This window comes from Mastigoproctus giganteus, chromosome 2 (assembly GCF_048544385.1).
Source record: "Mastigoproctus giganteus isolate SK-2022 chromosome 2, ASM4854438v1, whole genome shotgun sequence".
NCBI lineage: Eukaryota > Metazoa > Arthropoda > Arachnida > Uropygi > Thelyphonidae > Mastigoproctus > Mastigoproctus giganteus.
In genome coordinates, this window is record NC_143576.1 from 186,171,301 (window position 1) to 186,183,682 (window position 12,382).

General features: G+C 38.0%; 1 protein-coding gene across 2 annotated transcripts in view; it reads right to left on the bottom strand.

Moving 5' to 3' along the window:
- The window catches only part of sip3 (septin interacting protein 3), a 224,242-nt gene that overhangs the window by 133,611 nt on the left and 78,249 nt on the right, over positions 1–12,382 (bottom strand). The gene's annotated exons all lie outside the window — the stretch shown is intronic.

The window sequence follows — 12,382 nt, forward strand, 5'->3', positions numbered from 1 at the left end:
GTTCTCTAAGCAGTGCAGATGGAATGCCAGAGCAGGTCATGGAGTTTTGTCAATGTTATATAGGAATTTTTCTAGCAGAGACAAGGTGATTATCCCTTTGTATAAGGCAATGGTCAGTCCACACCTTGAGTATTGTATACAGGTCTAGAGGCCTCATTTTAGGAAGGATGTAGAGTTGCTAGAACATGTACAGAGAAGGGCAACAAGATTGGTGAGAGGAACGAAGGGGTGCGCTTATGAAGAAAGGCTTAAGTTCCGCAAATTGCAGCATCTGGAGACTGGGCACCTACGAGGTGATCTGATCGAGGTGTATAAGGCCTTGAATGGTTTCAGCAAGCTCAATGCTGAAGAGATATTTCCGCTTGCTCAATTTAAGAACCTGAGGGGGCATAGATTCAAATTGAGGAAAGACAGTTGTAGAATAGATGTGCAGAAGTTTGCCTTTAGCGAGCGGGTAGTTGATTGCTGGAATAGACTTCCATCTGTTGTGGAAGCTGATAGCTTAAATAAATTTAAGGCTGAACTAGACAAACATTTGGAGTGACCAGATGGGTGAAATGGGAAAGTTTTTGTTTTTTTTTTTTTTTGGCGATGCCATATAAGCTTGCTTTCTTGCATTATATGCCTTAACTAATGCTAATTACCCAGGCCATGTAACAGAACACTATCAAGTAGGAAAAGGATTCCACTGGAGAATTCCCATATATGACTTTCAAATTCTCCTGAAATTTCAGCAACAAGAAAGAATAATATTTACCCACAATGGATTTACCTTTTTGAAGGTAATCAATGAATATCACTCCTCCCTTATCCCAAAAATTTTTTCAAGTCCAATTCTTTGTAGAAACAAACTGCTTCATAAAATATTTACTGTCTTTATTTTTTCTGTTACAACATTTACAAAGCTACAAGCTTCCCAGTCTATACAAGTAGCTTTTAATTGTAAAAAATGCATTTTGAGTGTAATTCATGCTCAAAATGTGGTCTATTTATAAGCATGCACTTTTCATAATTAACAATTATGAATTTATTTTATTTACACATAACAGGAATAACCCAGTCACAATGGGTAAAGTCATATTTACATATGTATGAGTCATATTATATAGACTATTGCACCAAGGTGTCTAAACATTGTCACCTTATGTACATGCATTGTGCAAGCAATTGCCACCGTCATTGCAGATATGTTGGGGCAAACCTGGTCTGAAATTGAGTATCGCTTGGACATTCTTTGTTGCACCAAAGGGGCATATAAAAGTCTGCTGACTTTTTTTTTTTTTTTATTTTTATTATAAACTCAGTTTTCTTTCCCAATAAATGTTATTAACATTTCCCACTGCACAGGGTTTTCTTTTAAGAGACAGTTAAGATCAGGGATGTTCAAAAGGCACACCGTGTATATTAGTATTAACATTAGCAGAGGCATATGATGCAAGAAAACAAGCTTACAGCACCAGCAAAAAAAAAAAAAAAAGAAAAAATTCCCATTTCACCCATCCACTCACTGCAAAAGTTTGTCCAGTTCCGCCTTAAATTTATTTAAGCTGTCTACTTCACAATGACAGATGAAAGTTTGTTACAGCAATTGACCACCCACCCGCTGGCTAAAGGCAAACTTCCACACATCTATTCTACAACTGTCTTTCCTCAATTTGAATTTATGTCCACTCGAGTACGTAATTTGAGCAAGAATCCCAGCATTGAGCTTGCTCAAACCATTCAAGGCCTTATACACCTCAATCACATCAACTCGCAGGTGCCTAGTCTCCAGATGCTACAATTTGCAGAACTTAAGCCTTTCTTCGTAAGAGCAACCGTTTGTTCCACTCACCAATCTCATTCTTTTCTCTGCACTCGTTCCAGCAGCTTGACATCCTTCCTAAAATGAGGCCTCCTGACCATTGCCTTATCATCATCAGCCATTTTCAATCTACTGCAAGATGACCTCTCCAACAACTTTCCATTTCCTTCTGTTTTATGCAATGGCCATCAATTTACTACCCACGAGCTCATGAATTTCACCTGTCCATCTCCATTGTTGTCTTTCAGGTTTTACTTTAGCTCCTCGGGTACCATTGTTATTTTCTTAGTCCATCTGTCATGTCTTTGAGCTATTGTCCTGCCCAAGTCCATTTCAATTCTTTAATTTTGATAAGAATGTCCTTTACTTGAGTTTTCTCCATAATCCATGTGCTTCTCTTCTTATGCAACAGAGCTTCTCTTCCATTCTTTTGGTGAATGCCCAAGTTTCACTTCCATAGGTCATGGTGGGGAGTATACATTGGTTCGTTATTTTACATTTCAGACAAATTGGGATATTGCTCCTCAGTAGGTGACTATATATACAGAATGCTATCTATCTGAAATTTATTCTTCTCTTGACTTAAAGCCATTTAGCATTATTACAGCTAATGACTTGTCCAAGTATATGAATATATGAATCCACCTTTTCAATTTCTGCTCCTTCAATGATTACATCCCTTCCTGTGGCATACTTGTTCATCATTACTTTTTTTTTTAACCATATTCATCTTTAGTCTAAAATCCTTATTAACTCTGCATAACTGATCAAGATTTTCCTCTAATTCTTCGTGATAATGGCTTATGATATCACAGTGTCATCTGCAAATCATAAATGGTTTAGGTACTCTCCTTCACACTGACTTCTTTCTGCGACCAGTCCAATCTGCTGAAAGCTTCAAGGCTAGCAGGAAACAACTTCGGAGATAGTGTCTTCTTGTTGAACTACTGTTTCAATTTTAAATTTACTATTCTGTTTGTCTAGTCTTATAAAGGAGGAAGGGTTCTCATATATTTTATTCAAAATCATAATGTATGAGATGTCTATGCCTTGTCTTTCCAGTACCCAATACACTGCATGGAGTTAAATGCCTTTTCATAATCCACAAATGCCAGGCATAATGGTGTTTTATATTCATTTACTTTCTCCAGAACCTGTGACATTACGTGAAAGTGATCTATAGTTGAGAATCCTGTTGTAAAGACAGCTTGCCCTTTCGGTTGATTCTCATCAAGTATTCTTTCTAATCTAAGTGGAATGACTATTCTGAACAACTTGTAGATGTGGGACAGCAAGCTAATTGGTCTATAATTTCCTCCAATTTCTGATTGATCTCCTTTCTTATGCAGCAAAATTATGATTACACTATTCCACTCCTTAGACATCACACCTTTCCTAATGTATTTTGTGAAGAGTCTTGCCAGTTTCTGTGTCATGTCTCTTCCTCCAATTTTAACAACTCTACAGTAACTTCGTCTGCCCCCGGGGCATTTTGATTCTTCATTTTCTACAACGCATGTTCTATCTCATTAGGAAGTATATCAGGTATGTAACATATGTTGCTAATTTGTGATCCATCATCCCCACTGCTGGCATCATTCCCTTCCTCTTAAATAATAATACTTTAAAGTAGTTTTCTGCTATTTGAATTATGCCTTCTCTGCTATTTATAAGTACACCATCACTATTCAACAGATTCAGTATCATTTGCCTTTCTCTATTATTGCTTATGGCTGCTGATTTAAGTCCTTTGTTTCCACTTAATGCTAGTTCTACTTTTCTTGTGTAAAATCTTGTCCTCCCTGAGTCTCTTTCTAATGGTTTTGCATAACTCAGTATACCCAATTTTGTCCTTGCTCTTCATTTGTCATCTTCAGTCAATCATAGCAAGGGTTTCTTGAAAATTTTTTTCTTGTTTAGATTTCTTTTTACCTGAAGGCTTCTTGGGTTTTATCACTTTCAGAAAGCTGTTCCTAAGTTTCAGTACATACTGCTTTTTCTATTCTTTTGTTATTTCAAAGACTTTTATTATTTACCCAAGTCAGTTTTTCCTTTCTCTTCTTACTTCTATATCAAGTGTGCATCTTACCATTCTGTGATCACTTCCAATATTTCATCAACCTTGATCAGGACAATAACATTGTTCACAATATATCTTCTGTTAGTGAGGATGAAGTCAATTTCATTAGTTGTTAATCCATTTTGGAATCTCCTCTTTTTAATCTTCTCTGGCTTTATATCTCTCTACTACATTCTGTCAAAAAAAGACCAGCAGAATTACTTAACAAGTACAGGTCACTGTTGAAAAAAAGCTGTGAATTAGGGTTGAATTAGAAAGTGTCTGCAATTCTGCCCGATACGATAGGAGGCAGTATATGATGAGAGCCTTGTCGATCAATTCGGCCCTAGAAACATTGTCCAAGGCTCAAGGGGTAGAATTTTTTTCAGCCTGGACTGTACTTGTTAACAGGAGAGACTGCTTCTACAGGGATGAGATACACTTAAATAGAAAGGGTGCAAGAATATTTGCTGATGCTATCGAAGCAGTGTTAGGTGGGTCGGAAAACTGCTAGCTTGGGGGATACAAGGACTAACAGATTAACAGTAGCCACTGGCAGAGGTGAAAGTGATTCTTGCACTGCTTCTATTGGAATGAGCAGCAGCCTGGAAAACAAGATGCAGGATATTTCAGAGACTGCTGGGAGTCATTGCGGTACAAGTATACACATGGGTTGTGTTAGGGTAGCTAAGAATAGGAACAGGTGCATGTATACTTGCGTGTACACCAATGCTAGGAGTTTGCCAAATAAATTTGATGAATTTGAGGTATCGCTCAAAACATCAAAGGCAGATATTGTTGGGATATCAGAGACGTGGTGTCACACAGATATAAGGAATGCAGAACTGGAATTTGGGGAGTACAATGTGTACAGAAAGTATAGACAGGATAGAAAGGGAGGAGGGGTTATGCTATTAGTTAAGAAACACAAAATCCAAGGAAGTGAAGCCAGTCGACATCACTGGACAGTGCAGTGTTGAGTCAGTTTGGTGTGACATAAGCATTGGGAGATCAAAATTGAGAGTAGGAGTGCGCTATAGGCCTAATGACTCTGATGAGTATAATAAGAAACTGTACAGGGAAATAGAGTGGACCAGTTAATCAGAGTCTTATAATGGGGGATTTTAATTTTCCAGATATTGACTGGAATTTGTGGGTTGGTCACTCACACACCAGCAAGGCTTTTGTGGATTTATTGGATGATTGTTTTCTACATCAGCATGTTCGGGAGGCAACTAGAGGGAGTAATACTCTTGATCTGATTATCAGTAGTGATTCTTCATGCATTAAGAATCTGCAGAAAAAGGAACCACTAGGTGGCAGTGATCACAGTGGGCTGAAGTGGGATTTACTCAAAGAGGTAACTACCATCAGGGGTAAAGGGAAGGGCTTTTGCTTTCGTAAAGGCGACTACGGTGGTCTGAGACAGTATTTAAATTCTATACAGTGGGACCAACTGATGATGTTACCAACAGCAAATTCAAAATGGGAAGCATTCAAAGAACTTATCTTGGAAGCTACTAGGCTTTACATACCAACTAAGAAATATTGTTCAAGGTTTAGGCCTAAATGGATGTCAGATGAACTAATGAGACATATGGCAGAGAAGAAAAATGCACAGGATACATATAAATTAATGGGTGACATGGAAGCCTATGATAGATATAAGCTGGTCTGTAACCAAGTCACAAAGCAGATTAAGCAGGCAAAGGCAGATGATGAGAAATCCTTGGCAAAGGATGCAAAGAAAAACAGAAAAGAGTTCTTTAACAATGTAAACTCTAGAAGGAAAGGGGTTAATCAGATTGGTCAACTGGATATTGATGGTTCAACAGTTGAGGATCCTGCTCAGGTGACTAACAAACTAAACGAGTATTTTGCATCTATAGTCACACATGAGGAGTTATTCAGGAAGGGGAATGCCAGAGGTGAAGTAAACTCTGGCAGTGAGCTAGATTATTTTGTAATAACTGAGAGGAAAGTGGAGGAGAAATTATTGAGGATAAACATAAAAAGGCACCTGGGGGTGGATGGGATCTATCCAGTTATATTAAACGAGGCAGCAAAGGAAGTAAGCAAACCCTTAGCCATAATTATGAGAGCTTCTTTGGACTCAGGGGAGGTACCCATAGACTGGAGATGTGCAAATGTGACTCCAATTCACAAAGAAGGATCAAAGGCTGACAAGTAATTATAGACCTGTGAGTTTAACTTCTGTTCCAGGAAAATTAATGGAGGCACTGGTTAAAGAAGCACTGCAGGATCATCTAGACAAGACTTCATTTATAGCTTGGACACAGCATGGTTTTGTTAAGGGAACGTCTTGCCTGACCAATTTGATTGGATACTATGACATTCACAAAAGAATTGGATGCAGGGAATAACTTTGATATTATATATTTGAATCTTAGAAAGGCTTTTGATACTGTTGCACATGGAAGTAAAAAAAAGTAAAGTGCAGCCATTATCAACCCACTGCAGGATGGAAGCCTCCTCAACAATTCATGCTGAGGGAAATGGACCATAATCTGTCACGCTGGTCCAGTGCGGGTTGGCAGATCGACCGTATTCAGCAGTCAGGGGCTTGAACCCCGGTCTACTCAAAGTGTGTGCACGAGCGTGTGCTACTGCACTCCCGCTCGTGCCCACTCGGCTACGGAGACACTGGAAGCACATGGAAGACTGCAGTACAAATTGGAGCAGTGTGGCATTGTAGGCAAATTGCTGCTATGGATAAAGGGAGGGGAGAAGACAGAGAGTGGTAATCAATGGACACTGCTCATTGTGGACTAATGTTATTAGTGGAGTCCCTCAGTGTTCAGTGTTGGGTCCATTATTGTTTTCTGTATTTATAAATGATATTGATGATGGTATATCAAGCTTAATGTCCAAGTTTGCAGACGACACAAAGGTTGGCAGGGTTGTTAAGGACACTACTGATGTTATGCTGCTGCTGCAACAGGATCTGGAAAGATTGAGCAGATGGGCTGAGAGGTGGCAAATTAAGTTTAACATTGACAAATGTAAAGTGCTACATATGGGAAACAGCAACCCCAGAGCAATGTATCAACTCTGTGGTAGTACACTGACAGTGGTAGAGAATGAAAAGGACCTGGGGGTAATTGTGCAGGCAGATATGAAGTTCTCTGAGCAGTGCAGATGGGCTGCAAGAGTAGCTCATGGTGTCTTATCAATGATATACAGGAATTTTTCTAGCAGGGATAAGGAGGTGATTATTCCCTTGTATAAGGCAATGGTCAGGCCACACCTTGAGTACTGTATACAGGTCTGGAGGCCTCATTTCAAGAAGGATGTATAGCTGCTCAAACGAGTACAGAGAAGGGCAACAAGATTAGTGAATGGAACAAAGTGTTGCTCTTACTAAGAAAGGCTTAAGTTTTGCAAATTACAGTGTCTGGAAACTAGGCACCGGCGAGGTGATCTGATAGAGGTGTATAAAGCCTTGAATGGTTTGAGCATGCTCAATGCCGATGGGATTCTTCCTCTTGCTCAGAATAATCACCTGAGAGGGCATAAATTCAGATTGAGGAAAGACAGATGTGCGGAAATTTGTCTTTAGCCAGCGGGTAGTTGGTTGGTGGAACAGACTTCCATCCCTTGTTGTGGAAGTTGATAGCCTAAATAAATTTAAGGCTCAGCTGGACAGGTATTTCGAACGAACGGAGGGGTGAAGTAGAAGGTTTTTTTTTTTTTTTCTTGGCTGATGCTGCATAAGCTTGCTTTCTTGCATCATATGCCTCTACTAATGCTAATCTGTATATTTCTAAGTTCTGATATTAAAATCTAATCCTAAGCTACGTATTCCATCTCATGTTTACAGTGCCAATTTCAGTGGGTTTTTTTTTTTTTTTTTTTGGCTGATGCTGCATAAGCTTTTCTTGCATCATATGCCTCTAATAATGCTAATTTCATCTGATGCTTCTATTGCCTCCAATCTCCACTAATCACTTGGAACTCTTTGATTTCCTCTCTGAAACTTGACTTTCTCCAGTCCAACTTTCCTAACAGTGGATTGGACTGGAGTTTTTTTTATGTTCACAACTACAGCTGACTTCCATTTCCTAGTCACTTGGACCCAGCTGGTCGAGATGCTGAGGCTTTTGCAATTATTAATGACCTCACACAAAATGTTCATTTACCTATCAGAATACCGGACAATCCTAACCAAACAGCCGACATGCTTGATTGTTTTCTCACAAACAACCCTTCTAAGCATACAGTCGAAATGAGTGGTCCTTTAGGCACCTCAGATCAAAACTTGGTGATTATATCTTCTCCAATGGAGCCTTTATCCCAACCTAGTGTCATTTGGCATTACAAGAATGCAAAATGGGATGATCCTGCGAGATTTCTTTTCTTCTTTTCCATGATCGGATTACTGTTTTTAATCTTCTGATATCAATGTTTATTTAAATCATATCAGTGAAATCATCCTTGTAGGGATGAAATCCTTTATTCCACAATACACCTTAATTTCTTGTCCATTATCTAAACCTTGGTTTACCAATAAATGTGCTAAGGCTGTTTAAGAGAAGAATGTTGCATATCATAATTGTTATGTATCCAAATCTCCAGGTTCATTTTAAATTTATTCAACCTATCAACTTCCACATCGACAGATGGAAGTTTGTTCCAGCAATTAACCACCCGGTGGCTAAAGGCAAATTTCCGCACATCTATTCTACATCTGTCTTTTCTTAATTTGAATTTATGCCCCCTTAGGTTCGTAATCTGAACAAGTGGAAGGATCCCATCAGAATTCAGCGTGCTCAACCCATTCAAGGCCTTATATACCTCAATCAGATCACCGCGCAGGTGCCTAGTCTCCAGCCACTGCAATTTGCAGAACTTAAGCCTCTCTTGGTAAGAGGATCCCTTCATTCCCCTCACCAATCTTGTTGCCCTTCTCTGTACACGCTCAAGTAAATCTACATCCTTCCTAAAATGAGGCCTCCAGACCTGTACGCAGTACTCAAGGCGTGGCCTGACCATTGCCTTATACAGAGGGATAATCATCTCCTTTTCCCTGCTAGCAAAATTCCTATATATCATTGACAAAACCCCATGACCTGCCCTGGCAGCCTGTCTACACTGCTCAGAGAACTTCATATCTGACTGCACAATTACTCCCAGGTCTTTTTCATTTTTTCTACCACCTTAAGTGAAGTACCACACAGTTGGTACGTTTCTCTGGGGTTACTTCTACCCATATGCAGTACTTTGCATTTGTCAAGGTTAAACTTTAGTTGCCACTTCTTAGCCCATCTGCCCAAATTATCTAGATCCTGTTGCAGTAGCATACTGCCATTACTGTCGTTAACAACCCTGCCAACCTTTGTATCATCTGCAAACTTCGACATTAAGCCTGATATACCTTCATCAATATCATTGATAAATATACAAAACAACAGTGGACCTAACACCGAACCCTGTGGGACTCCACTAGTAACATTAGTCCAAGAAGAGCAGCACCCATTGATTACCACACTCTGTCTTCTCCCACATAACCATCCTTTTATCCATTGTAGCAACTTACCCTTAATACCATTCTGCTCCAATTTGTACAATAGTCTTCCATGCACAACAGTGTCAAAAGCTTTCCTGAAATCCAAATATATGATATCAAAATTATTTTTTGCATCCAGTTCCTTTGTAACCACATCATAATATCCTATCAAATTTGTCAGACAAGACTTTCCCTTAACAAACCCATGCTGTGTCTGAATTATTGCTGCAGTCGTGTCAACAAGATGTTGAAGTCCTATTATAACATCTTGAAAGAAAGAAGTAGGAAGTCACGTCAGACATCGATACAACAGTTCTTGACAAAAGAAGGGAAAGGAACCTTCAGAACCCGATGATCCTCAACCAGAAACCTCCCATTAATGTTGCCCCATTACGCCATTGTCACATAAAATATCAGTGCAGTAAATACGTACTCAAGCGATGACTCCAGAGAACCAAAGTAAATTAAAATTTTATTTTATTGTTTTATGTATAAGTATAAATAAAACATGTGCATTAAATGTTTAAAATATTTAATTATTTATAAATAACAGAAATATTAGTACATACTTGGGAAAATTTTAAGAATTTTGGAACCTATCTCATTCTATTACATTATAAATTGGTCTTGTTTTACGACTTTTCATTTTATGACCCTGTTTTGCTGGAATCTAACCTTGTTGTAAAACGGGTTCTACCTTTACTTATCTTCAATGATTTCTCGGCAGGATCACGTATCTCCATAATCCCCAATAGATTTGACTTCTAATCCTGACTCTAATCTCTTTTGGCATATGCACATTACAAATATTGCTTCCTTTGCATCTAAAGGGTGCCTCCGTAGCCAGGTGGGCAGGAGCAGCAGTGCGTAGCACACGCTTCTTGATTAGACCGGGGTTCGAGCTCGTGCCCACCAAATACGGAGGATGCGGAAAGGTCAGGGAATGACCACTGCATATCCCCCAAGCAATATGGCCTTAGTTACTAATGCTCCTAAAAACCAAATAACAGCATCTAAAGAACTGAATTTTCTCTTTTCCTCTCAGTTTTATTTTTCTTCCAAACAGCTGTTCACTCTGTACAAATCACAAATCCACCTTACCATGGAATACTGTTCCCACATGCCCCAAAAAACCTCTCTCAGGCCTCTATATTAAATTCAAAAGAGGGCAGTTAGGTTTATTAACGACTAATAACAGAGTGTCTCCACTCTGTCTCTTAGACATTCTATCTCTGCTACATGCCTTTTCTATAGATACTTCCATGGGTACTGTTCTTCTGAATTGGCTACTATAATTCCAGCTCTCTCTTCCAAAGCAGTCAAAACATATGCTGCAACCAGTCAACATCCTTTTACTGTCCAACTTCAAACTCACAGAACAAACTTTTCTTCTTCCTCATATATTCATTCAACTTCCGTTTTTCTAGAATAACCTTCCTTCATATATATTTCCTGAAAATTACAATCTACAGAAGTTCAAGTCTAAAGTCAACAAATATCTTCTTTCATCTTCTTAACCTTCAGTCCATGCATGGTACTAAGTACCATGTTTGCAGTTTTCATAAAAAAAAAAGGTGGGGTGCAGGTGGGGTAGAATAACCTAGAAACTGAACATTGCAGCAAGATATAGAAAATGCCTGACTCCAGAACTATCAGCAGTTCAACTAACATAAACAAACACCAAAAATTAAGTATGTGACAACTTAAATAAAAAAGGGATACCAGTAAAAAATGGACTCCACATGAAAAATTAGAGTTGAAAGATACACTAAGTTCACAGTATTTCTATTCAGAAAAATTTTTTGTTGTTCAGTGTAACAATAGACTATGGTCTCTACAGCATTTTATGATTTAATAGACCATATTATCCTTGCCTACCTATAAATATTATATAGATGGTATTTCTCATAGACTAGCAAGAACAGTGTAAGCTATTATCATAAATTAATAATTAATGGAATTAATACTAAATAGTCAGATAACTTCATGTACAGAATTTTGCCCACCTTCCAAACTTTCGTATCATCTTCTAGGAATGAAGATTTGGTTTTGATAAAAACAAAAATGTTTAAAACTTGATAGGATAAATTATCTTTCCTTGTTTCTTATTAGCTCATAACAAATAGCAAGTAACATTGCTTTCACACCTGCAAGTGATAAAATATCAAGTATATACTCCTTGTTCTAAATAATGCAATGGCAGGATCCACTGACATGGGTGTCTGCATGGAAACAATGCATATGTATTACTGAACTCATTATATAAAAAATATTACACAAAGTTACAATGACTTTGGTTACTAGTAAGTTATATGAAATAGGATATAGCCAATGTCTCAATAGTTTCAGGGCTTACTGTATAAATAATGATCCTATTAGCATTACTGGAAGTCATTTGAAGAGTTCTGAAAAGCACTTTCTGACTACCCATATTCAGCTCTGTAAAGGCAATATGAAGTTTGAATATCCACATATTGTGGCATTTGTTATCTTTTTGAACTATGGAAAAAAATAGTCTGGTGGGGAAAATCAAAGAAAAAAAGGAGAAATAGAAATATATCCTTTTGGGGATCTACTGGTGTAGTTGCTTCCCAATGAAATCATGCCTGTGGTTCTCTTTATTTTTCTTTTATGTTATTTTAATTCTATGAGATGTGTACTCACCCATTGGATGCTTTGCATAATCTTGCTCCTTAATTACAGAAGTGATGGAATTCTACAATAGTTGTTTTCTGGTAAGCTGTCCTTTTTATTATTATTTAAATTTTTTTTTTTTTTTTTTTTTTTTTTGCTTGCACATAGGTAACAGTAGTTCCTTGCAAACAAAAAAAAATACTTTTTTTTTTAATTTCAATAATATGGTTACATACTAAATAGTATTTAATCTTAATTTAATCAGATTTCTTTTTCTTCAAAAAACAGGTGAAAGGAAGGACAGATCAGTATACAGTGGCACATTATTATGCAGGAGGAGAAACCAAATGGATGGTGA